General features: G+C 39.5%; 1 non-coding gene across 1 annotated transcript; it reads right to left on the bottom strand.

Annotated features, from left to right (window-relative positions):
- Nucleotides 1-4,667: 4,667 nt before the first annotated feature.
- On the bottom strand, nucleotides 4,668-4,775 carry LOC112718859 (small nucleolar RNA R71). The gene has a single exon (XR_003161187.1). It is a non-coding gene; the product is annotated as a small nucleolar RNA R71 (small nucleolar RNA).
- Between the last annotated feature and the right edge of the window lie 22,488 nt (nucleotides 4,776-27,263).

Genomic DNA, 27,263 nt, shown 5'->3' with positions numbered 1-27,263 from the left:
ACTCTTTCCATTTTCATTTTGTATCTATAGCATGTTTTCAATTTTTTTTTCTAAGTGTCATTTCAATAATGGTGTTGGAATCTTACACTCAATTGTTGAGAAATTCTTGCATTATTTTGGTGCTTCTTGACTTGTTTGATATTGTTGGGTGATGAAAATTTTAAATCAATGCGTCATCTTGTATGACTCTTGTGTCCTTGTGAATTGATATGACCTCATATTGTCTTTCATGACCCACTTCTTCTCATTTGAACTTGATGCTCAATACACTCTTCATGCTTTAACTTTACTCTTGCATTGAGCTTAACGATATGCCTTAGCTTATATTGTTTTCTCACTCACATGCTTAGCTAACATGTAGTAGGGAATCATACTCTTAGTTGGCATTAGCCCCCGCCTATGTTCTAATTGCCTTGATATCTTTGTTATAGGCTTAATTTCCTTTCCTTTTCTTTCCTTTTAGGTTGGCCACCAAGGAGGGAGAAAGGAAAAGCTTTTAAATGGGGCAACAAACAAGTCCTCCGTGCAACCTTGTGAAGAAGCTCATCAATTGTAGCAACCCGTCCACCTTGCTCTTCTTTGCATGCACCGAGGACGGTGCAATCTTCAAGTGTGGGGAGGTCATTTGACCGATCTCCATGGGTACCAAATTCCTTTTCAACACCAATGTTAGTTAGTTATTGCATTTGCATGATAGGTTGCATTTTAGTTAGAATTTATACATATTTTTACTACTTCTTTCTTATTAGGACTACTTGGTTTAAAGTGATGAATTCTTTTCCCAGAAACCGTTTTAGGGCAACCTACCAATTTGAAAAATTTTTGTTGAACTTGCTTGAAAGAATGTATTTTGGAACATGGTTTTTGAGCTAAGAACACAAACAAGTGAGTTTTGAGCCTAATGGTGTGGTTACATCTTATAACCACTTATTTTTCCTTCTTGTGTGCATTATTGATGAGCGGATAATTTGTACGCTTTTTGGCATTGTTTTTAGTATGTTTTTAGTATGATCTAGTTAGTTTTTAGTATATTTTTATTAGTTTTTAGTTAAAATTCACTTTTCTGGACTTTACTATGAGTTTGTGTGTTTTTCTGTGATTTCAGGTATTTTTCTGGCTGAAATTGAGGGACCTGAGCAAAAATCTGATTCAGAGACTAAAAAGGACTGCAGATGCTGTTGGATTCTGACCTCCCTGCCCTCGAAGTGGATTTTCTGGAGCTACAGAAGCCCAATTGCGCGCTCTCAATGGCGTTGGAAAGTAGACATCCTGGGCTTTCCAGCAATATATGATAGTCCATACTTTGCCCAAGATTTGATGGCCCAAACTGGCGTTCAAAGTCACCCTCAGAAATCCCAGCGTTAAACGCTGGAACTGGCACCAAAATGGGAGTTAAACGCCCAAACTGGCATAAAAGCTGGCGTTTAACTCCAGGAGGAGTCTCTACACGAAAATGCTTCATTGCTCAGCCCAAGCACACACCAAGTGGGCCCGAAAGTGGATTTTTATGTCATTTACTCATCTCTGTACACCCTAGGCTACTAGTTCTCTATAAGTAGGACCTTTTACTATTGTATTTTAATCTTTTGATCACTCTAGATCTCTAGATCATCTTTGGACACTTAGTTCTTAGATCATTGGGAGGCTGGCCTCACGGCCATGCCTAGACCCTGTACTTATGTATTTTCAACGGTGGAGTTTCTACACACCATAGATTAAGGTGTGGAGCTCTGCTGTACCTCGAGTGTTAATGCAATTACTATTGTTCTTCTATTCAATTCCGCTTGTTCTTGTTCTAAGATATCACTTGTTCTTCAACTTGATGAATGTGATGATCCGTGACACTCATCATCATTCTCACCTATGAACGTGTGACTGACAACCACCTCCGTTCTACCTTCGATTGGGTGAATATCTCTTGGATTCCTGATTGCACGATGCATGGTTGATCGCCTGACAACCGAGTGCTCGCCTGACAACCGAGCCAACCATTCCGTGAGATCAGAGTCTTCGTGGTATAGGCTAGAACTGATGGCGGCATTCAAGAGAATCCGGAAGGTCTAACCTTGTCTGTGGTATTCTGAGTAGGATTCAATGATTGAATGACTGTGACGTGCTTCAAACTCCTAGCAGGCGGGGCGTTAGTGACAGACGCAAAAGAATCGATGGATTCTATTCCGGCCTGACCGAGAACCGACAGATGATTACCCATGCTGTGACAGAGCATAGGCGACGTTTTCACTGAGAGGATGGGAGGTAGCCATTGACAACGGTGAAACCCTACATAAGCTTGCCATGGAAAGGAGTAAGAAGGATTGGATGAAGACAGTAGGAAAGCAGAGAGACGGAAGGGAAGGCATCTTCATGCGCTTATCTGAAGTTCCTACCAATGAATTACATAAGTACCTCTATCTTTATCTTATTGTTTATTTTCGTTCATCACCATATCCATTTGAGTTTGCCTGACTAAGATTTACAAGATGACCATAGCTTGCTTCATACTAACAATCTCCGTGGGATCGACCCTTACTCGCGTAAGGTTTATTACTTGGACGACCCAGTGCACTTGCTGGTTAGTTGTGCGAAGTTGTGTAATGCCATGGTATTGAGCTACCAAGTTTTTGGGGTTCATGACCGGGGATTATGAGAGTTGTGAAAAGTATTGTTCACAATTTCGCGCACCAAGTTTTTGGCGCCGTTGCCGGGGATTGTTCAGTTTGATTCTAGTGTTTCAAGGTGATGCTCTTATCATCACCAAAGCTGATTGATCTTCATCAATTTAGCTATTGAATGCAATGTTCTGCTGAAGCTTAGCTGACCATGTCTAATTCCTTTAGACTGAAGCTTTAGACTAACATTGCATGATTCCTGGAGTTCTCATTAAGAATTTTGATATCTTTTTCCATTTAATTTTCGAAAAACACAAAAAAATCAAAAAAAAAAATCATAAAATCCAAAAATTTCTTGTTTGAGTCTACTGTCTCATCTTAAGTTTGGTGTCAATTGCATGCATTCATTCATGTGTCTTAAGGATCTTCAAATAATTCTTGATGATTTCTTACTCCAATCTTTGAATTCTCTTGACTTGAGTGTTTATGTGTCTCATATGCATTATCATTAGTGTTAGTAGTATACAAACTGCTAAGTTTGGTGTCTTGCATGCATTGTTATTTGATTTTAGTTGCATTTTGATTATAAAAAAAAATCCAAAAATATTTTTAATTTGTGTCTTCTCAAGTCAATGATACAGAGAATTGAAGATTCAGAACATACAGCAGAGGAATTATACAGAAAAAGCTGGGCGTTCAAAACGCCCAGTGAAGAAGGACAGACTGGTGTTTAAACGCCAGCCAGGGTACCTGGTTGGGCGTTTAACGCCCAAAAAGGTATAGTTTTGGGCGTTAAACGCCAGAATGTGCACCATTCTGGGCGTTTAACGCCAGGATGGCACAAGGGGGAAGATTCTGTTTTTCAAATGCAATTTTTTTTCAGGTTTCAAAGTTTTTCAAAATCAAATCTTTTTCAAATCATATCTTTTCAATCAAATCTCTTTCAAATTCAATTTCTTTCTATTTTCAAAAATACTTACTATCAATTAATGATTTGATTCAACATTTCAAGTATGTTGCCTTTTCTGTTGAGAAAGGTTTAATGTTTGAATCATATCTTTTCTTGTTAGCCAAGTTTTTAATTTTTCAAAATCAAATCTTTTTAAAATGTTTTTCAAATCATATCTTCTCAATCACATTTTTTTTAAACCAATCATATTTTCTTAACCACATCTTTTTCAAAATAATTTTCAATCAAATCTCTTTGATTTCTAATTTCAAAATCTTTTTCAAAAATCACTTTATTTCTTTCCCACTTTCATTTTTCGAAAATTAAGTAATGTTTTTCAAAAATGTTTTCAAAATTTTTACTTAATTTTTGAAAATCACTTCCCTTCTTCTCACATCCTTCTATTTATGGACTAACACTATTCCTTAATGCAAAATTCGAACTCCATCTTCTTTGATAAGTTCGAATTTTCTACTTCTGTCTTCTACTCTTCGTTTCCTCTGACACTTCAAGGAATCTCTATACTGTGACATAGAGGATTCCACATTTCTTGTTCTCTTCTCTCTCATATGAGCAGGAGCAAAGACAAAGGCATTCTTGTTGAGGCTGACCCTGAACCTGAAAGGACCTTGAAGAGAAAGCTAAGAGAAGCCAAAGCACAACTCTCTTTAGAGGCCCTGACCAAATTCTTCAAAGGAGAAGAACACATGGCAGCCGAAAACAACAATGCCAACAATGCAAGGAAGGTGCTGGGTGACTTTACTGCACCTACTCCCGATTTCTATGGGAGAAGCATCTCTATCCCTGCCATTGGAGCAAACAACTTTGAGCTTAAGCCTCAATTAGTTTCTCTAATGCAACAGAATTGCAAGTTCCATGGACTTCCACTAGAAGATCCTCATCAGTTTTTAGCTGAGTTCTTGCAAATCTGTGACACTGTCAAGACTAATGGGGTTGACCCTGAGGTCTACAGACTTATGCTATTCCCTTTTGCTGTAAGAGACAAAGCCAGAACATGGTTGGACTTACAACCTAAAGAAAGCCTGGACTCTTGGGAAAAGCTAGTCAATGCCTTCTTGGCAAAGTTCTTTCCACCTCAAAAATTGAGTAAGCTTAGAGTGGAAGTCCAAACCTTCAGACAGAAGGAAGGAGAATCCCTCTATGAAGCTTGGGAAAGATACAAACAATTAATCAGAAAATGTCCCTCTGACATGCTTTCTGAATGGAGCATCATAGGAATTTTCTATGATGGTCTTTCTGAACTGTCCAAGATGTCCTTGGATAGCTCTGCTGGAGGCTCTCTTCATCTGAAGAAGACGCCTACAGAAGCTCAAGAGCTAATTGAAATGGTTGCAAATAACCAATTCATGTACACTTCTGAAAGAAATCCTGTGAACAATGGGACTAGTCAGAAGAAAGGAGTTCTTGAGATTGACACTCTGAATGCCATATTGGCACAGAACAAAATATTGACCCAACAAGTCAATATGATTTCTCAAAGTCTGTCTGGAATGCAAAATGCACCAAGCAGTACTAAGGAGGCTTCATCTGAGGAAGAAGCCTATGATCCTGAGAACCCTTCAATGGAAGAGGTGAATTACATGGGAGAACCCTATGGAAACACCTATAATCCTTCATGGAGAAACCATCCAAATTTTTCATGGAAGGATCAACAGAGACCTCAACAAGGTTTCAACAACAATAATGGTGGAAGAAACAGGTTTAGCAATAGCAAGCCTTTTCCATCATCTTCTCAGCAACAGACAGAGAGTTCTAAGCAGAATACCTCTGACTTAGCAACCATGGTCTCTGATCTGATCAAAACTACTCAAAGTTTCATGACTGAAACAAGGTCCTCCATTAGAAATTTGGAAGGACAAGTGGGTCAGCTGAGCAAGAAAATTACTGAACTCCCTCCTAGTACTCTTCCAAGCAATACAGAAGAAAATCCAAAAGGAGAGTGCAAGGCCATCAACATGGCCGAATTGTGGGAGGAAGAAGAGGCAGTGAACGCCACTGAGGAAGGCCTCACTGGGCGTCCACTGGCCTCCAATGAGTTCCCTAATGAGGAACCATGGGAATATGAGGCTCAAACTGAGACTATAGAGATTCCATTAGACTTACTTCTGCCATTCATGAGCTCTGATGAGTATTCTTCCTCTGAAGAGGATGAGTATGTCACTGAAGAGCAAGTTGCTAAATACCTTGGAGCAATCATGAAGCTAAATGACAAGTTAGTTGGAAATGAGACATGGGAGGATGAACCCCCTTTGCTCACCAAAGAACTGGATGACTTGTCTAGGCAGAAACTGCCTCAAAAGAGACAGGATCCTGGGAAGTTTTCAATACCTTGTACCATAGGCACCATGACCATCAAGAAGGCCTTGTGTGACTTAGGGTCAAGTGTAAACCTCATGCCCCTCTCTGTAATGGAGAAGTTAGGGATCTCTGAGGTGCAAGCTGCAAAAATCTCACTAGAGATGGCAGACAATTCAAGAAAACAAGCCCATGGACTTGTAGAGGATGTTCTGGTTAAAGTTGAAGACCATTACATCCCTACTGATTTCATAGTCCTAGAGACTGGGAAGTGCATGGATGAGTCCATCATCCTTGGCAGACCCTTCCTAGCCACTGCAAAGGCTGTGATTGATGTTGATAGAGGGGAGTTGATCATTCAAGTGAATGAAGAATCCTTGGTGTTTAAGGTTCAAGGATATCCCTCTATCACCATGGAGAGGAAGCATGAAGAGTTTCCCTCAAAACAGAGCCAAACAGAGCCCCCACAGTCAAACTCTAAGTTTGGTGTTGGGAGGCCACAACCAAACTCTAAGTTTGGTGTTGAACCCCCACATTCAAACTCTAAGTTTGGTGTTGGGAGGATCCAACATAGCTCTGAGCATTTCTGAGGCTCCATGAGAGTCCTCTGTCAAGCTAATGACATTAAAGAAGCGCTTGTTGGGAGGCAACCCAATGTTTTATAAATAACTATTTTCTTTTGTTATTTTATATTTTTTGTAGGTTGATGATCATAAGACGTCACAAAATCAATGAAAAAAGCAAAAACAGAATGAAAAACAGGAAGAAAAACAGCACACCCTGGAGGACGCACCCACTGGCGTTTAAACGCCAGTGAGGTTAGCTGTTGGGCGTTTAACGCCCAGTCTGGCACCATTCTGGGCGTTTAACGCCAGAAAGGGGCACCAGACTGGCGTTAAACGCCAGAAATGGGCAAGAAGCTGGCGTTAAACGCCAGAAATGGGCACCAGCCCGGCGTTTAACGCCAGAAATGGCTAAAAACGTGATTTTGTTTGCCATTTAGTGCAGGGATGACTTCTCCTTGACACCTCAGGATCTGTGGACCCCACAAGATCCCCACCTACCCTACCACTCTCTCTCTTCTTCACCCATTCACCAATCACCTCAACACCTCTTCCCCAAAAACCCTTCACCTATCAAATCCCATCTTTCTCTTCACCACTCACATCCATCCTTCATAAAACCCCACCTACCCCACCATTCAAATTCAAACCACTTTCCCACCCAAACCCACCCTCAAATGGCCGAACCTTACCCTCCCGCTTCTCCTATATAAACCCTCCTTCACCCCTTCATTTTCACACTTCCTAAACACCATTTCTCTCCCCTTTTGGCCGAACACAAAGCCATTCCCTTCTTCCTCTTTTCTTCTTCTTCTACTCTCTTCTTTCTTCTTTTGCTCGAGGATGAGCAAACCTTTTAAGTTTGGTGTGGTAAAAGCATTGCTTTTTGTTTTTCCATAACCATTTATGGCATCCAAGGCCGGAGAAACCTCTAGAAAGAGGAAAGGGAAGGCAAAAGCTTCCACCTCCGAGTCATGGGAGATGGAAAGATTCATCTCAAGGGTGCATCAAGACCACTTCTATGAAGTTGTGGCCTTGAAGAAGGTGATCCCCGAGGTCCCTTTTTCACTCAAAAATGGTGAATATCCGGAGATCCGACATGAGATCCGAAGAAGAGGTTGGGAAGTTCTTACCAACCCCATTCAACAAGTTGGAATCTTGATGGTTCAAGAGTTCTATGCCAATGCATGGATCACCAAGAACCATGACCAAAGTGTGAACCCGAATCCCAAGAATTATCTTACTATGGTTCGGGGGAAATACTTGGATTTTAGTCCGGAAAGTGTAAGGTTGGCATTCAATTTGCCCATGATGCAAGGAGATGAACATCCTTACACTAGAAGGGTCAACTTTGATCAAAGGTTGGACCAAGTCCTCACAGTCATATGTGAAGAGGGCGCCCAATGGAAGAGAGATTCAAGAGGGAAGCCGGTTCAATTAAGAAGGCATGACCTCAAGCCCGTGGCTAGAGGATGGTTGGAGTTCATCCAACGCTCAATCATTCCCACTAGCAACCGGTCCGAAGTTACCATAGACTGGGCTATCATGATCCATAGCATCATGATTGGAGAAGAAATAGAGGTCCATGAGGTTATAGCCCAAGAACTCTATAAGGTGGCGGATAAGTCCTCTACCTTGGCAAGGTTAGCCTTTCCTCATCTCATCTGTCACCTCTGTTATTCAGTTGGAGTTGACATAGAGGGAGACATCCCCATTGATGAGGACAAGCCCATCACTAAGAAGAGAATGGAGCACACAAGAGACCCCACTCATCATGAGATCCCTGAGATTCCTCAAGGGATGCACTTTCCTCCACAAAACTATTGGGAGCAACTGAACACCTCCCTAGGAGAATTGAGTTCCAACATGGGACAACTAAGGGTGGAGCATCAAGAACACTCCATCATCCTCCATGAAATTAGAGAAGATCAAAGAATCATGAGGGAGGAGCAACAAAGACAAGGAAGAGACATTGAGGAGCTCAAGCACTCCATAGGATCTTCAAGAGGAAGAAAGAGCCGCCATCACTAAGGTGGACCCGTTCCTTGATTTCCTTGTTCTTTATTCTTCTGTTTTTCGAATTCTAGTGCTTATGTTTATCTATGTTTGTGTCTTGTGATCATTAGTGTCTTAGTGTCTATGCCTTAAAGTTATGAATGTCCTATGAATCCATCACCTTTCTTGAATAAAAACGTGCTTAATTGAAAAGGAAAGAATTGCATGAATTTTGAATTTTACAACAGTTTAATTATTTTGATGTGGTGGCAATATTTTTGTTTTCTGAATGTATGCTTAAACAGTGCATATGTCTTTTGAATTTGTGGTTCATGAATGTTGGCTCTTGAAAGAATGATGAAAAAGGAGACATGTTACTGAGGATCTGAAAAATCATAAAAATGATTCTTGAAGCAAGAAAAAGCAATGAAAAAAAAAATCGAAAAAAAAGAGAGAAAAAGAAAAGAAAACGAAAAAAAAGGAGAGAAAGAAATAAAGTTGTGATCCAAGACAATAAGAGTGTGCTTAAGAACCCTGGACACCTCTAGTTGGGGACTCTAGCAAAGCTGAGTCACAATCTGAAAAGGTTCACCCAATTATGTGTCTGTGGCATGTGTGTATCCGGTGGTAATACTGGAAGACAGAGTGCTTTGGGCCACAGCCAAGACTCAATAAGTAGCTATGTTCAAGAATCATCATACTTTACTAGGAGAATCATTAACACTATCTGGATTCTATGTTCCTAAAGAAGCCAATCATTCTGAATTTCAAAGGATAGAGTGAGATGCCAAAACTATTCAAAGGCAAAAAGCTAAAAGCCCCGCTCATCTAATTAATACTGATCTTCATAGATGTTTTTGGAATTCATTGCATATTCTCTTCTTTTTATCTTATTTGATTTTTAGTTGCTTGAGGACAAGCAACAATTTAAGTTTGGTGTTGTGATGAGCGGATAATTTGTACGCTTTTTGGCATTGTTTTTAGTATGTTTTTAGTATGATCTAGTTAGTTTTTAGTATATTTTTATTAGTTTTTAGTTAAAATTCACTTTTCTGGACTTTACTATGAGTTTGTGTGTTTTTCTGTGATTTCAGGTATTTTCTGGCTGAAATTGAGGGACCTGAGCAAAAATCTGATTCAGAGACTAAAAAGGACTGCAGATGCTGTGGGATTCTGACCTCCCTGCACTCGAAGTGGATTTTCTGGAGCTACAGATACCCAATTGGCGCACTCTCAACGGCGTTGGAAAGTAGACATCCTGGGCTTTCCAGCAATATATGATAGTCTATACTTTGCCCAAGATTTGATGGCCCAAACCGGCGTTCAAAGTCACCCTCAGAAATCCCAGCGTTAAACGCTGGAACTGGCACCAAAATGGGAGTTAAACGCCCAAACTGGCATAAAAGCTGGCGTTTAACTCCAGGAGGAGTCTCTACACGAAAATGCTTCATTGCTCAGCCCAAGCACACACCAAGTGGGTCCGGAAGTGGATTTTTATGTCATTTACTCATCTCTGTACACCCTAGGCTACTAGTTCTCTATAAGTAGGACCTTTTACTATTGTATTTTAATCTTTTGATCACTCTAGATCTCTAGTTCATCTTTGGACACTTAGTTCTTAGATCATTGGGAGGCTGGCCTCACGGCCATGCCTAGACCCTGTACTTATGTATTTTCAACGGTGGAGTTTCTACACACCATAGATTAAGGTGTGGAGCTCTGCTGTACCTCGAGTGTTAATGCAATTACTATTGTTCTTCTATTCAATTCCGCTTGTTCTTGTTCTAAGATATCACTTGTTCTTCAACTTGATGAATGTGATGATCCGTGACACTCATCATCATTCTCACCTATGAACGTGTGACTGACAACCACCTCCGTTCTACCTTCGATTGGGTGAATATCTCTTGGATTCCTGATTACACGATGCATGGTTGATCGCCTGACAACCGAGTGCTCGCCTGACAACCGAGCCAACCATTCCGTGAGATCAGAGTCTTCGTGGTATAGGCTAGAACTGATGGCGGCATTCAAGAGAATCCGGAAGGTCTAACCTTGTCTGTGGTATTCTGAGTAGGATTCAATGATTGAATGACTGTGACGTGCTTCAAACTCCTAGCAGGCGGGGCGTTAGTGACAGACGCAAAAGAATCGATGGATTCTATTCCGGCATGACCGAGAACCGACAGATGATTACCCATGCTGTGACAGAGCATAGGCGACGTTTTCACTGAGAGGATGGGAGGTAGCCATTGACAACGGTGAAACCCTACATAAGCTTGCCATGGAAAGGAGTAAGAAGGATTGGATGAAGACAGTAGGAAAGCAGAGAGACGGAAGGGAAGGCATCTTCATGCGCTTATCTGAAGTTCCTACCAATGAATTACATAAGTACCTCTATCTTTATCTTATTGTTTATTTTCGTTCATCACCATATCCATTTGAGTTTGCCTGACTAAGATTTACAAGATGACCATAGCTTGCTTCATACTAACAATCTCCGTGGGATCGACCCTTACTCGCGTAAGGTTTATTACTTGGACGACCCAGTGCACTTGCTGGTTAGTTGTGCGAAGTTGTGTAATGCCATGGTATTGAGCTACCAAGTTTTTGGGGTTCATGACCGGGGATTATGAGAGTTGTGAAAAGTATTGTTCACAATTTCGTGCACCAATTATTCTCTTTCTATGATTGTAATTTTGATTTGTTTGATCCTTTATATCCATTATTTTGTGTATTCATGCATTTATATGATTGAGGCCATCATTTCATTAGATCACTTATCCAAATAGCCAACCTTTTATATTCCTTTGTTAGCCAATTTGAGCCTACGCTTAACCCACTTGTTCTTATTTTAGCACATTACAAGCCTAAAGCAAAAAACAATAAATGTCCTTAATTTGGATCTTTGATTAGTTTAGGCTAGTGTGTGTGAGCATCATTCAAGTGTGGGAACCTTGGGACATTGGGTGAATAAAAGGGTAGTTTTGTATTATTATTGAAAATATTGGGAATTGGGTACATACTCATGTATTGATCAAATGAAAAACCTTATGCATTGAGGTTCTTGTATATAGAAAGAAAAAAAGTGAGAAAAACAAAAGAAAAAGAAAAGAAAAATAATATGGAAAAGAAAAAAAAGAAAAAAATAGAAAAAGAAGAAAAAGAAAGTAATAAAAAGGGGACAAAATGCCCCAAAGCAAAGTGAAGCTCAATAAGATCAATGCATAAGTGTTGTGAAATGAAAACGAAAATGCATGAGTATGTGAAAAAGTGAGAAAAATGGGTAGTTAGGTTAGAACTTAATTGTATAGGATGTCTGATGAGCGGATAATTTATACGCTTTTTGGCATTGTTTTTAGGTAGTTTTTAGTAAGTTCAAGCTACTTTTAGGGATGTTTTCATTAGTTTTTATGTTAAATTCACATTTCTGGACTTTACTATGAGTTTGTGTGTTTTTCTGTGATTTCAGGTAATTTCTGGCAGAAATTGAGGGACTTGAGCAAAACTCTGAAAAAGGCTGACAAAAGGACTGCTGATGCTGTTGGAATCTGACCTCCCTGCACTCGAAATGGATTTTCTGGAGCTACAGAACTCCAATTGGCGCGCTCTCAACGACGTTGGAAATTAGACATCCAGAGCTTTCCGGCAATATATAATAGTCCATACTTTATTCGGAAATTGACGACGTAACTTGGCGTTGAACGCCAAGTACATGCTGCTGTCTGGAGTTAAACGCCAGAAAAACGTCATGATCCGGAGTTGAACGCCCAAAACACGTTATAACTTGGAGTTCAACTCCAAGAGAAGCCTCAGCTCGTGGATAGATCAAGCTCAGCCCAAACATATACCAAGTGGGCCCCGGAAGTGGATTTATGCATCAATTACTTACTCATGTAAACCCTAGGAGCTAGTTTATTATAAATAGAACTTTTTACTATCATATTATCATCCTGGATTGTATTTTGAATCTTGTGATCACATTTTGGGGGCTGGCCATTCGGCCATGCCTGAACCTTTCACTTATGTATTTTCAACGGTGGAGTTTCTGCACACCATAGATTAAGGGTGTGGAGCTCTGCTGTACCTCAAGTTTCAATACAATTACTATTACTTTCTATTCAATTCTCTTTTATTCTTATTCCAAGATATACGTTGCACTTCAACTTGATGAATGTGATGATCCGTGACACTCATCATCATTCTCACTCATGAACGCGCGTGACTGACAACCACTTCCGTTCTACCTTAGGTCGGGCGCATATCTCATAGATTCCCCAACAGAATCTTCGTGGTATAAGCTAGATAGATGGCGGCATTCATGAGGATCCGGAAAGTCTAAACCTTGTCTATGGTATTCCGAGTAGGATTCTGGGATTGAATGGCTGTGACGAGCTTCAAACTCCTGAAGGCTGTGCGTGATGACAAGCGCAAAAGAATCAAGGGATTCTATTCCAACCTGATTGAGAACCGACAGATGATTAGTCGTGCTGTGACAAAGCATAGGAACGTTTTCACTGAGAGGATGGGATGTAGCCATTGACAACGGTGATGCCCTACATACAGCTTGCCATGGAAAGGAGTAAGAAGGATAGGATGAATGTAATAAGAAAGTAGAGATTCAAGAGGAGCACAACATCTCCATACGCCTATCTAAAATTTCCACTATTAATTTACATAAGTATCTCTATCCATTTTATTTTCTGTTTATTTTTATTAATCATATTTGATTTTCTAAATTCCATAATTTTATCCTCCTGACTGGGATTTACAAGATGACCATAGCTTGCTTCATACCAACAATCTCTGTGGGATCGACCCTTACTCACGTAAGGTATTACTTGGACGACCCAGTACACTTGTTGGTTAGTTGAATGGAGTTGTGTCCACACATAAGTGCCATAATAAGGATTCCATACAACAACAAAGAATACTACATTGATGTGATCACAATTTCGTCCACCAATGTCATAGGTTAGGTGGGAAGTCTAAGCTTATCAAAGATTCAAATTTCAAGCTCACTTAACCATATATGCATTCTACCTTGACCCTAGCCCCATTACAACCAAAGAAAAGACCTCAAGATACTTGTATGCATGCATGAAATATATGTCGATTGTTAGAAGAAAAACAAATCTTAGAAAGCATGATTAGGAGAGAATTGAGAGAATCAACCCTAAACACTTGAGCGAATAGAGTGCAAACACTACCGGTGAGGGTTCGATTGCTCAATTACATGTTTCCACCCATGATCATCTCCTTTCATGCAAGTTTGTAAAAATATTTAATAACTCAATTCAATTGTGGATTAGACTTGCTAGTCCTTAGCCCTTGTGCATATATGCTTCTTGGAAATTGATTTATTTTGACCAAGCAAGTGCATTCATTTAGATAGTTGCATATAGGTAGATTGCATTTAGTTAGTTCCATTGAATAAATGCCATGCCCTTTACTTCATTCTTGGTTTAAGCATGAGGACATGCTTGGTTTAAGTGTGGGGAGGTTGATAAACCCCGTTTTGACGGTTTATCTTGTATTGATTTTAAGAGCTTTTATCACCTTTTACCCACATTTATTCAATGAAATAGCATGATTTTGTGATTGTCTCCTTATTTGTGCTTAGATGTGAAAACATGCTTTTCAACCCTTAATTTGACGGTTTTAATCTCCCTTTGATTCCACTAGATTCCTTGATATGCTTGTTAGTGATTTCAGATTGAAAAGGGCTAGGAATGGATCAAAGGAGTGAAGAGGGAAAGCATGCAAAGTGGAGAAATCATGAAAAGTCAAAGAAGTTGAACTCGCCCAAGGACGCGCGCGCGCACCTGCGAATCACCCCATGGACGCGTACGCGTGTTGTGCGCGTACGCGTCGGTGCTGGCTTATGATTTTTTAATGAAAACGTGGCCAACGATTTCTGAAGGGTTGTGGGGCCTAATTCCAACCAACATTGGCGCCTAAACTGCTATTTAAAGCCAAGGATTGAAGAGCAAAGGGGATTCCAACCATTCACACACATTAGGATTAGTTAGAAGTAGTTTTTAGAGAGAGAAGCTCTCACTTCTCTCTAGAATTAGGATTAGGATTAGGATTAGTTCTTAGATCTAGGTTCTAATCATTGCTTTCTTCTACTTCTACTTCTCAATTCCTTGTTGTTAGATTCATTCTTCTTCCATTCTTTTATTGTAATTTCCTTTATGTTGTTCTTGTGTTTTTGTTGTAGATCTACTATTGTTCCTTCTATTTTCTTTCAATTCAATAAGAGGTAATTCATAATAATTGTTCTTCTTTGCTTTTCTATTGGTGATCTCTTGCCTTTGTAGTTAGATCTCTCTTTAATTCTTGCAATTTATGTTGTTTACTTTTATTGCCTTTTATGTGTTTGTTGAAATGCCTCTTCTAGTTATAGTATAGATTTTGTTCCTCTTGGCCTAGGTAGAGTAATTAGTGACACTTGAGTTATCTAATTCCTTTGTTGATTGGTAATTGGAGAGATTGCTAATTGGTTTGGAGTGCACTAAAGCTAGTCTTTCCTTGGGAGTTGGCTAGGACTTGTGGCTCAAGTCAATTCATCCACTTGACTTTCCTTTATTTAGTAAGGGTTGACTAAGTGGTAGCAATGGACAATTCTCATCACAATTGAGAAGGATAACTAGGATAGAACTTCTAATTTTCATACCTTGCCAAGTGCCTTTTATAGTTGTTAGTTTACTTTCTTGCCATTTATCTTTCATGTTTCCTATTAAAACCCCAAAATAACTCACAACTAATAATAAGACACTTTATTGTAATTCCTAGGGAGAACGACCCGAGGTTCAATACTTCAGTTTATAAATTTAGGGGTTTGTTTTAGTGATAAACAATCTTTTGTATGAAAGGATTATTGTTGGTTTAGAAACTATACTTGCAACGAGAATTCATTTGTGAAATTCTAAACCGTCAAAAATCTGTTCATCAACGCACTCTTTTTCCTGAAAAGGTTTTTTAATGAGGCGCCAAGCCAAGACCTACAAATCACCCGACTTAGGGAATTAACCCCCCGCATGTATATATTTACATTTTCTTCTAATAAAATCTGTTTAGATCTTCTACAAATGCTCAAGCCGCATTAGTCTGAAACATTCATCGTCCGATTATAAAGCTAAAGATTGATAGAAAGTAAAAATCAAATTTACTACGCGATCGCGATAAAGACCAAAGATAAAAACCAAATTCGTTAAAAGGTCGACCAAAGGAGGGTTAAAACCCAATCTCTACAAAATCAGCAAAGATGAAAATAGAATAATGCAAGATGTTATAGAAAGTGATCCATAGAAATGACTTAACGAGGTCCTAATAAAATGGATTGCTATAAAATAACTTAAAAGACTGGCCGTCATAAAGAAGTCGGACCAGCCACAATAACCGAAGTTATAAGTTAAGCCCTGGAAAGAGGTCTGGCCAACCCTATAAAAGAGGATTACTATAACTTAGAAGAGCCTGACATGATGAAGTTGGACTCCCACGAACAAGTTACAAAGGTAATCCCTAAAAGAGACCTGAATAAGGTCCAAGAAAGAGGATTACCAAGTAACTCGATAGGGCCCGACATGACGAAGTCGGCCCAAAACATAAAGCTACAAAGGTAATCCGTGAAAGAGACCTAAACAAGGTCCAAGAAAGAGGATTACCAAGTAACTCGACATGGCCCGACATGACGAAGTTGGCCCAAAATATAAGGTTACAAAGGTAATCCCTGAAAGAGACCTGAACAAGGTCAAGAAAGAAGATTACCAAGTAACTCAACAGGGCCCGACATGACGAAGTCGGCCCAAAATATAAAGCTATAAAGGTAATCCCTGAAAGAGACCTGAACAAAGGTCCAAGAAAGAGGATTACAAAGTAACTCGACATGGCCCGACGTGACGAAGTCGGTCCGAAACATAAGGCTACCAAAGTAACCCCTAAAAGAGGGTCACTAACAACTCTTTGGACAAAATCAACATGACAAAATCAGTAACCACATCGAACCAAAGAACAAAACAAATTGCTGAAAATAGCATCAAACAAAGAAATCAAGCCAATCTAGAGAGGTCAGACAAAGGAAAAGTTCTAACACTCCCAAAACCTAGAAAGGTACTAAGCCAAGTGCAAGCAAGCCTGACATAAAAACTGCTAGTTAAGATAAAAAGCAAACTTCAGAGGCCACCAGAAGCAGCCCCAAAAGCTCGAAAACTACCTTTTTTTAAATAAAGTTGCTAAACAAAGAAACTAAAAGGGTATCAACAGTCATCAAAACATCATTTACAAAATAAAGAGTTTAAAAAGCCCACAAGCCAGGCTATCTACAACAAGCAATAAGAAAATTCAGTTAACATTCGAAGGCTTCTCAGCAGCATCAACTCGGGGTGAAGGAAGACGAGTCTGAAGCGGCACCGCATCCACCGTCCCATCATCCCGGTTCAAGATTTGGAAATCTGGTTCCCCCTCAGGGCGATTGATCTCAGCAGTGGAAGTCGGAGAAGTCGGCGTAACAGAGGTCTTGGTGGCGGGCAGTGAAGGATGATGATGATCATCATCATAAGGATTGTCAGGAACAATCTTACCATCCCTAACAATTTTGTCCAAACTAAAAAAGGAAAGATCTAGATCTGGCGTGAGAACTTGAACTTGCTCCTTCAGATTCTCATAAGCACCAGTAACACTGCCTACAAGGTGACTTTGAAGTTCGGTATAATCGGCCCGAACAGATTCCAAGCTACTCCTGAGCTTCATCATTTCTCTATAGGTGGTAACATAGCTATCCTTATGTTTTAACGTTGATGAGCGGATAATTTGTACGCTTTTTGGCATTGTTTTTAGTATGTTTTTAGTATGATCTAGTTAGTTTTTAGTATATTTTTATTAGTTTTTAGTTAAAATTCACTTTTCTGGACTTTACTATGAGTTTGTGTGTTTTTCTGTGATTTCAGGTATTTTCTGGCTGAAATTGAAGGACCTGAGCAAAAATCTGATTCAGAGACCAAAAAGGACTGCAGATGTTGTTGGATTCTGACCTCCCTGCACTCGAAGTGGATTTTCTGGAGCTACAGAAGCCCAATTGGCGCGCTCTCAACGGCGTTGGAAAGTAGACATCCATACTTTGCCCAAGATTTGATGGCCCAAACCGGCGTTCAAAGTCACCCTCAGGAATTCCAGCGTTAAACGCCGGAACTGGCACCAAAATGGGAGTTAAACGCCCAGAATGGCACTAAAGCTGGCGTTTAACTCCAAGAAGAGTCTCTACACGAAAATGCTTCATTGCTCAGCCCAAGCACACACCAAGTGGGCCCGAAAGTGGATTTTTATGTCTTTTACTCATCTCTGTACACCCTAGGCTACTAGTTTTCTATAAGTAGGACCTTTTACTATTGTATTTTCATCTTTGGATTATTTTAGATCCTTTGATCATCTTTGGACATCTAGTTCTTAGATCATTGGGAGGCTGGCCATTCGGCCATGCCTAGACCCTGTACTTATGTATTTTCAACGGTGGAGTTTCTACACACCATAGATTAAGGTGTGGAGCTCTGCTGTACCTCGAGTATTAATGCAATTACTATTGTTCTTCTATTCAATTCCGCTTGTTCTTGTTCTAAGATATCACTTGTTCTTCAACTTGATGAATGTGATGATCCGTGACACTCATCATCATTCTCACCTATGAACGTGTGACTGACAACCACCTCCGTTCTACCTTCGATTGGGTGAATATCTCTTGGATTCTTTAACCGGAATCTTCGTGGTATAGGCTAGAACTGATGGCGGCATTCAAGAGAATCCGGAAGGTCTAACCTTGTCTGTGGTATTCTGAGTAGGATTCAATGATTGAATGACTGTGACGTGCTTCAAACTCCTGAGGGCGGGGCGTTAGTGACAGACGCAAAAGAATCACTGGATTCTATTCCGGCCTGATCGAGAACCGACAGATGGATAGCCGTGCCGTGACAGGGTGCGTTGAACATTTCCACTGAGAGGATGGGAGGTAGCCACTGACAACGGTGAAACCCTTGCTTAAGCTTGCCATGGAAAGGAGTAAGAAGGATTGGATGAAGACAGTAGGAAAGCAGAGAGACGGAAGGGAAGGCATCTTCATACGCTTATCTGAAGTTCCTACCAATGAATTACATAAGTATCTCTATCCTTATCTTTATGCTTTATTTGTTTATCACCATACCCATTTGAGTTTGCCTGACTAAGATTTACAAGGTGACCATAGCTTGCTTCATACCAACAATCTCTGTGGGATCGACCCTTACTCGCGTAAGGTTTATTACTTGGACGACCCAGTACACTTGCTGGTTAGTTGTGCGAAGTTGTGTTTATGCCATGGTATTGAACACCAAGTTTTTGGATTCATTACTGGGGATTATTTGATTTGTGAAAAGTATTGATCACAATTTCGTGCACCAAACGTCGTATCCTCAGTCAGTTGCACAGCAGCCGCCAGACCAATAGCCCGAGCCTTTCCCCCCTTTAACTCCTTGATGCTAGGGCATCTTAGCCAGTTTCACTGACCTTTTCTTTACTATTTTTAGGGTAGTTTCATGCATTTCCTTAGGAAATAAGCTAGTTTGGGTGGATATTCACTTATACCTTGATTCAAGCATACATTGTGCATTTTACATGATTTCATGAGGATTTTGCATGAGTTTAGTGACAAATTGTATGTTGCATTACCTATGACTTGGATTAGAACTTTGATGCACTATATTGCTTGATTTCTGGACCAAAGGAAGCAAGGAAGAACCACTTAGCAGTCACGTTAATCTAATTAACGTGGCCACTAACCTGGAATGGGAGGTAACTTGCAAAGTTAATGAGAAAAGTGATTGCCAATAACGCTCTTGAAGCCATCATTGCCCACGTTAAGAGTCACGTTAACTAAGTTAACGTGAACTCTAACGTGAAGAAGGGACTTTAAGCCAACGTTAGTGACACTTAACATTATCACTAACGTTGGCCAATGATCATATGTGGCCACGTTAGAGTAAGTTAACGTGGCCTCTAACGTTAAAAGGGGGAAGAAAGCCAACGTTAGTGACATTCAACATGTCACTAACGTTGGCCTAAAATGCAATGTACCACGTTAACTCCCACGTTAACTTGGTTAACGTGGGAGCTAACGTAAGAGGCAAGGGAGGTCGACAACGTTAGTGACACTCAATATTGTCACTAATGTTGGAAGCAACCATAAAACCCCCAAGGATCCACGTTAACTTAGTTAACGTGGAAGCTAATGTTGATGAGTGAATGATGAGCCAACGTTAGTGACACTCGACGTTGTCACTAACGTTGGGGATGGCTAAGAATGGCCACGTTAGAAGCCACGTTAACCTAGTTAACGTGGACCCTAACGTGAGACAAAGGGGCACATTGGAACGTTAGTGACAATGTTGATTGTCACTAACGTTCTCGAAGGTTGGCAAGGCCACGTTTGAAGCCACGTTAACCTAGTTAACGTGGGCTCTAACGTGAGGCAAAGGGGTACATTGGAACGTGGTGGACAAAATTGTGTTCACATCAATGTAGTATTATTTGTTGTTGTATGGAATCATTATAATGGCTCTTTGCTATGTGTGGACACAACTCCGTTCAACTAACCAGCAAGTGTACTGGGTCATCCAAGTAATACCTTACGTGAGTAAGGGTCGATTCCACAGAGATTGTTGGTATGAAGCAAGCTATGGTCATCTTGTAAATCTCAGTCAGGCGGATAGTAATTGATTATGGATTTTCGAAAATTAATTGTAAATAATAAACATAAAATAAAGATAAAGTTACTCATGTATTTCCATGGTGGGAATTTCAGATAGGCGTATGGAGATGCTGTGTTCCTTTTGAATCTCTGCTTTCCTACTGCTTTCATCCAATCCTTCTTACTCCTTTCCATGGCAAGCTGTATGTAGGGCATCACCGTTGTCAATGGCTACATCCCATCCTCTCAGTGAAAATGGTCCAAATGCTCTGTCACAGCACGGCTAATCATCTGTCGGTTCTCAATCAGGTTGGAATAGAATCCCTTGATTCTTTTGCGTCTGTCACTAATGCCCAGCCTTTAGGAGTTTGAAGCTCATCACAGTCATTCAATCCCAGAATCCTACTCGGAATACCACAGACAAGGTTAGACCTTCCAGATTCCCATGAATGCCGCCATCAATTCTAGCTTATACCACGAAGATTCTGATTAAGGAATCCAAGAGATATGCGCCCGGCCTAAGGTAGAACGGAAGTGGTTGTCAGTCACACACGTTCATAGGTGAGAATGATGATGAGTGTCACGGATCATCACATTCATCAAGTTGAAGTGCAACGAATATCTTAGAATAGGAATAAAGAGAATTGAATAGAAAATAATAGTAATTGCATTGAAACTTCAGGTACATCAGAGCTCCACACCCTTAATCTATGGTGTGTAGAAACTCCACCATTGAAAATACATAAGTGAGAGGTTCAGGCATGGCCGAATGGCCAGCCCCCATGAATGTCTAAGGACTAGGCATCCGGAGATGTCTAATACACTAGTAAAAAGTCCTATTTATATTAAACTAGCTACTAGCGTTTACAAGAATAAGTAATTGATGCATAAATCCACTTCCGGGGCACACTTGGTGTGTGTTTGGGCTGAGCTTGATCTATCCACGAGCTGAGGCTTCTTTTGGAGTTGAACGCCAAGTTGTAACGTGTTTTGGGCATTCAACTCCAGGTCGTGACGTGTTTCTGGCGTTTTACTCCAGACAGCAACATGGAATAGGCGTTGAGCACCAATTTACGTCATCAATTCCCGAATAAAGTATGGACTATTATATATTGCTGGAAAGCTCTGGATGTCTACTTTCCAACGCTGTTAAGAGCATGCCATTTGGAGGTCTGTAGCTCCAGAAAATCCATTTCGAGTGCAGAGAGGTCATATTCCAACAGCATCAGCAGTCCTTTGTCAGCCTCCTATTAGAGTTTTGCTCAAGTCCCTCGATTTCAGTCAGAAATTACCTGAAATCATAGAAAAACACACAAACTCATAGTAAAGTCCAGAAATGTGAATTTAACATAAAAACTAATGAAAATATCCCTAAAAGTAGCTTGAACTTACTAAAAACTACCTAAAAACAATGTCAAAAAGCGTATAAATTATCCGCTCATCACAACACCAAACTTAAATTGTTGCTTGTCCCCAAGCAACTGAAAATCAAATAGGATAAAAAGAAGAGAATATACTATAAATTCCAAAATATCAATGAATATTAATTCTAATTAGATGAGCGGGACTTGTAGCTTTTGCTTCTGAACAGTTTTGGCATCTCACTTTTTCCTTTGAAGTTCAAAATGATTGGCTTCTCTAGGAACTTAGAATTTTGGATAGTGTTATTGACTTTCCTAGTTAAGTATGTTGATTCTTGAACACAGCTACTTATGAGTCTTGGCCGTGGCCCTAAGCATTTTGTTTTCCAGTATTATCACCGGATACATAAATGCCACAGACACATGACTGGGTGAACCTTTTCAGATTGTGACTTAGCTTTGCTAGAGTCCCCAGTTAGAGGTGTCCAGAGCTCTTAAGCACACTCTTTTTGCTTTGGATCACGACTTTAACCACTCAGTCTCAAGCTTTTCACTTGAACCTTCATGACACAAGCACATGGTTAGGGACAGCTTGATTTAGCCGCTTAGGCCTGGATTTTATTTCCTTGGGCCCTCCTATCCATTGATGCTCAAAGCCTTGGATCCTTTTTACCCTTGCCTTTTGGTTTTAAGGGTTATTGGCTTTTCTGCTTGCTTTTTCTTTTTCTTTCTATTTTTTCGCCATTTTTTTTCACAAGCTTTTGCTTTTTCATTGCTTTTTCTTGCTTCAAGAATCAATTTTCATGATTTTTCAGATTGTCAATAACATTTCTCTTTGTTCATCATTCTTTCAAGAGCCAACAATTTTAACATTCATAAACAACAATATAAAAAATATGCACTGTTCAAGCATTCATTCAGAAAACAAAAAGTATTGTCACCACATCAATATAATTAAACTAAATTCAAGGATAATTTTGAAATTCATGTACTTCTTGTTCTTTTGATTTATGAACATTTTTCATTTAAGAGAGGTGAAGGATTCATGGAATTATTCATAACTTTAAGACATAGTTACTACATACTAATGATCATGAAGTAGAGACACAAAACATAGATAAACATATAGCATAGAAATTCAAAAAATAGAGAAAAATAAGAACAAGGAAGGAGTCCACCTTAGTGGCGTCATCTTCTTGAAGGATCAATAATGTTCTTAAGCTCTTCTATGTCCCTTTCTTGCCTTTGTTTCTCCTCCCTCATTGCTCTTTGATCTTCACTAATTTCATGGAGAATGATGGAGTGCTCTTGATGTTCTACCCTTAGTTGCTCCCAATAGTTGTGGAGGAAAATGTATCCCCTGAGGTATCTCAGGGATCTCTTGATTTGCAGTCAAATGCTCTTCTACTGAGTTATGGACCCTTGAGATGAATCTCTCCATCTCCCATGATTCGGAGGTGGAAGCTTTTGTCTTCCCTTTTCTCTTCTCTTTCTCTCTTTTTTTTTTTTTTGAGCTTTCTCGGGCCTTAGGTGCCATTAATGGTAATGGAAAAGCAAAAAAAAGCGATGCTTTTACCACACCAAACTTAAAATGTTGCTCGCCCTCGAGCAAAAGAAGAAAGAATAGAAGAAGGAGAAGAAGATATGGAGGAGAGGGAGAGATGGTTGTGTTTCGGCCATGTAGGGTGGGTTTGAGTGGGAAGGATGGATGGATGTGAGTGGTGAAGAGGTGATGGGGAACAGAGATTGAGGTGGAAATATGTTAGGTGGGGATCCTGTGGGGTCCACAGATCCTGAGATGATCCTGTGGGGTCCACAGATCCTGAGGTGTCAAGGATTTACATCCCTGCACCAATTAGGCATGTAAATTGCCTTTGCACACCATTCTGGCGTTTAAACACCGAGATGATGCACACTCTGGGCGTTCAACGCCCATGTGTAGCATGTTTCTGGCGTTGAACGCCAGTTCCATGCTTGTTACTGGCATTCAGCGCCAGCTTTCCTCAAGGCACATTCCTGGCGTTCAAACGCCAGGATGTTGCTTGTTTCTGGCGTTCAGCGCCAGATTCATGCTCTGTTCTGGTGTTGAATGCCAGCCAGATGCTCCTTACTGGCGTTGAACGCCAGTATGTCCTCCCTCCAGGGTGTGATTTTTCTTCTGCTGTTTTTGATTCTGTTTTTAATTTTTATATTTTTTTCGTGACTCCACATGATTATGTACCTAATAAAACACAAAATAACAATAAAATAAAATTAAAATTAGATAAATAAAAATTGGGTTGCCTCCCAACAAGCGCTTCTTTAATGTTATTAGCTTGACAGTGGGCTCCCATGGAGCCTCACAGGTGATCAGGTCAATATTGTATAGTCCTAACACCAAACTTAGAGTTTTGATATGGGGTCTTAACACCAAACTTAGAGTTTGGTTGTGGCCTCCCAACACCAAACTTAGAGTTTGACTGTGGGGGCTCTTCTTTACTCTGAACTGAGAGAAGCTCTTCATGCTTACTATCTTTTGTCACAGAGGGATGGCCATGTGCCTTAAACACAAGGTAGTCCCCATTCAATTGAAGGACTACTTCACCTCTGTTGACATCTATCACAGTTCCTGCTGTAGCTAGGAAAGGTCTTCCAAGGATGATGCACTCATCCTCTTCCTTCCTAGTGTCTAAGATTATGAAATCAGCAGAGATGTAAAGGCCTTAAACCTTTACTAACACGTCCTCCACTAATCCATAAGTTTGTCTTCATGACTTGTCGGCCAATTGTAATGAGAACAAGGCAGGTTGTACCTCAATGATCCCCAGCTTCTCCATTACAGAGAGTGGCATAAGATTTATCCCTGACTCTAGATCACATAGAGCTTTTTCAAAGGTCATGGTGCCTATGGTACAAGGTATTAAGAACTTGCCAGGATCTTGTCTCTTTTGAGGTAAAATTTGCTGAATCCAGGTGTCTAGTTCACTAATGAGCAAGGGAGGTTCACTTTCCCAAGTCTCATTACCAAACAACTTGGCATTCAGCTTCATGATAGCTCCTAAATATTGAGCAACTTGCTCTCCAGTCACATCTTCATCCTCTTCAGAGGAAGAATAGTCTTCAGAGCTCATGAATGGCAGAAGGAGATTTAATGGAATCTCTATGGTCTCTATATGAGCCTCAGATTCCTTTGGATCCTTAATAGGAAACTCCCTCTTGCTTGAGAGACGTCCCAGGAGGTCCTTCTAACTAGGATTTTCGTCCTTCTCCTCCCTTGTGCATTCGAACATATTGATCACATCAATGGCCTTGCACTCTCCTTTTGGATTCTCTTCTGTATTGCTTGGGAGAATATTGGGAGGAGTTTCAATGACTTTCTTACTCAGCTGGCCCACTTGTGCCTCCAGATTTCTGATGGAGGATCTTGTTTCACTCATGAAACTGAAAGTGGCTTTTGACAGATCAGAGACTAAATTTGCTAAATTAGAGGAGCTTTGTTCAGAATTCTCTGTCTGTTGCTGAGAAGATGATGGAAAAGGCTTGTGGTTACTGATCCTATTTCTTCCACCATTATTAAAGCCTTGTTGAGGCTTTTGTTGATCCTTCCATGAGAAATTTGGGTGATTTCTCCATGATGAGTTATAGGTGTTTCCATAAGGTTCACCCATGTAATTAACCTCTGCCATTGCAGGGTTCTCAGGATCATAAGCTTCTTCAGAAGCTACCTCTTTGGTACTGTTGGATGCATTTTGCCATCCATTCAGACTTTGAGAGATCATGTTGACTTGCTGAGTAAACACTTTGTTCTGAGCCAATATGGCATTCAGAGCATCAATTTCAAGAACTCGTTTCCTCTGAGGCATCCCACTATTCGCGGAATTCCTCTCAGAAGTGTACATGAATTGGTTATTTGCAACTATGTCAATAAGTTCTTGAGCCTCTTCAGGCGTTTTCTTTAGGTGAATAGATCCACCTGCAGAATGGTCCAATGACATCTTGGAAAATTCAGATAGACCATAATAGAATATATCTAGTATGGTCCATTCTGAAAACTTGTCAGAAGGACACTTTTTTGTCATCTGCTTGTATCTTTCCCAAGCTTCATAGAGGGATTCACCATCTTTTTGCTTGATGGTCTGAACATCCACTCTAAGCTTGCTCAGCTTTTGAGGAGGAAAGAATTTATCCAAGAAGGCCGTGACCAGCTTATCCCAGGAGTCCAGGCTATCTTTAGGTTGTGAGTCCAACCATATTCTAGCTCTGTCTCTTACAGCAAAAGGGAAAAGCATGAGTCTGTAGACTTCAGGATCTACTCCGTTCGTCTTAAAAGTCTCACAAATCTGCAAGAACTCAGTTAAAAACTGGTAAGAATCTTCAGATGGAAGTCCATAAAACTTGCAGTTCTGTTGCATTAAAGCAACTAGTTAAGGCTTAAGCTCAAAATTGTTTGCTCCAATGGCAGGAATGGAGATGCTTCTTCCATCAAATTTGGATGTTGGCTTTGTGAAGTCACCAAGCATCCTCCTTGCATTATTGTTGTTGGGTTCGGCTGCCATCTCCTTCTCTTGTTCGAAAATTTCAGAAAGGTTACCTCTGGATTGTTGTAATTTAGCTTCTCTTAGTTTCCTCTTCAGAGTCCTTTCAGGTTCTGGATCAACTTCAACAAGAGTGCCTTTTTCCTTATTCCTGCTCATATGACAGAGAAGAGAAAAAGAAAAAAGAAAGAGGAATCCTCTATGTCACAGTAAAGAGGATCCTTATTATTAGTAGGAGAAGAAAGGGGAGAAGAGTGAAGAAGAAAGGGTTCGGATTTTTTTAGATGAAGATAGGTGAAGAGAAGTGTTAGTAAATAAATAAATAGAAGAAGAGAAGAGAAGGAGAATTCGAAAATTAATTTTTGAAAAGGGGTTAGTAATTTCGAAAATTAAAGATAAGATATAATTAAAATTAAAAATTAAAACAAAAAAGAATTTTTTGAAAAAGAGAGAGGTATTTTCAAAAATTGAAGAGGGAAAAGTAGTTAGGTGGTTTTGAAAAAGATAAGAAACAAAAAAGTTAATTAGTTAGTTGAAAAAGATATTAAAATTAAATTTGAAAAGATAAGAAGATAAGTTAGATAAGATATTTTGAAATAAAATTTTGAAAAAGATAAAATTTTGAAAAAGATAAGATAAAAAGATAAGATTTTTAGGAAAAAGATATTTTGACAAAGATTTAAATTTTTAAAATTAAAATTAATTACTTAACTAACAAGAAACTAAAAGATAAGATTCTAGAATTTAAAGATTGAACCTTTCTTAACAAGAAAGTAATAAACTTCAAATTTTTTAATCAATCACATTAATTGTTAGTATAATTTCGAAAATATGATATAAAGATAAGAAAAAGATTTTGAAAATAATTTGAAAAATATTTTTTGAAAATTTTCGAAAAACAAAGATAAAATTGAAAAGATATGATTTTTGAAAATGATTTTGAAAAGATAAGATTTTTAAAAATTGAAAATTTGACTTGACTTCTAAGAAAAAACTAATTTTTAAAAATTTTTGACTAAGTCAACTCAAATTTTTTAAAATTTGGAGAGAAATAAAGAAAAGATATTTTTTTGATTTTTTGAATTTTTTAATGATGAGAGAGAAAAATTAAAAATGTCATTTTTGTGTTTTTCTCTTTTCTTTATGGATCAAAACAAAGAATGCATGCAAGAACACTATGAATGTCAAGATGAACACCAAGAACACTATGAAGATCATGATGAACATCAAGAACATAATT

This window comes from Arachis hypogaea, chromosome 10, assembly GCF_003086295.3.
Source record: "Arachis hypogaea cultivar Tifrunner chromosome 10, arahy.Tifrunner.gnm2.J5K5, whole genome shotgun sequence".
Classification (NCBI taxonomy): domain Eukaryota; kingdom Viridiplantae; phylum Streptophyta; class Magnoliopsida; order Fabales; family Fabaceae; genus Arachis; species Arachis hypogaea.
This window is presented reverse-complemented; position numbering and strand designations above follow the sequence as displayed.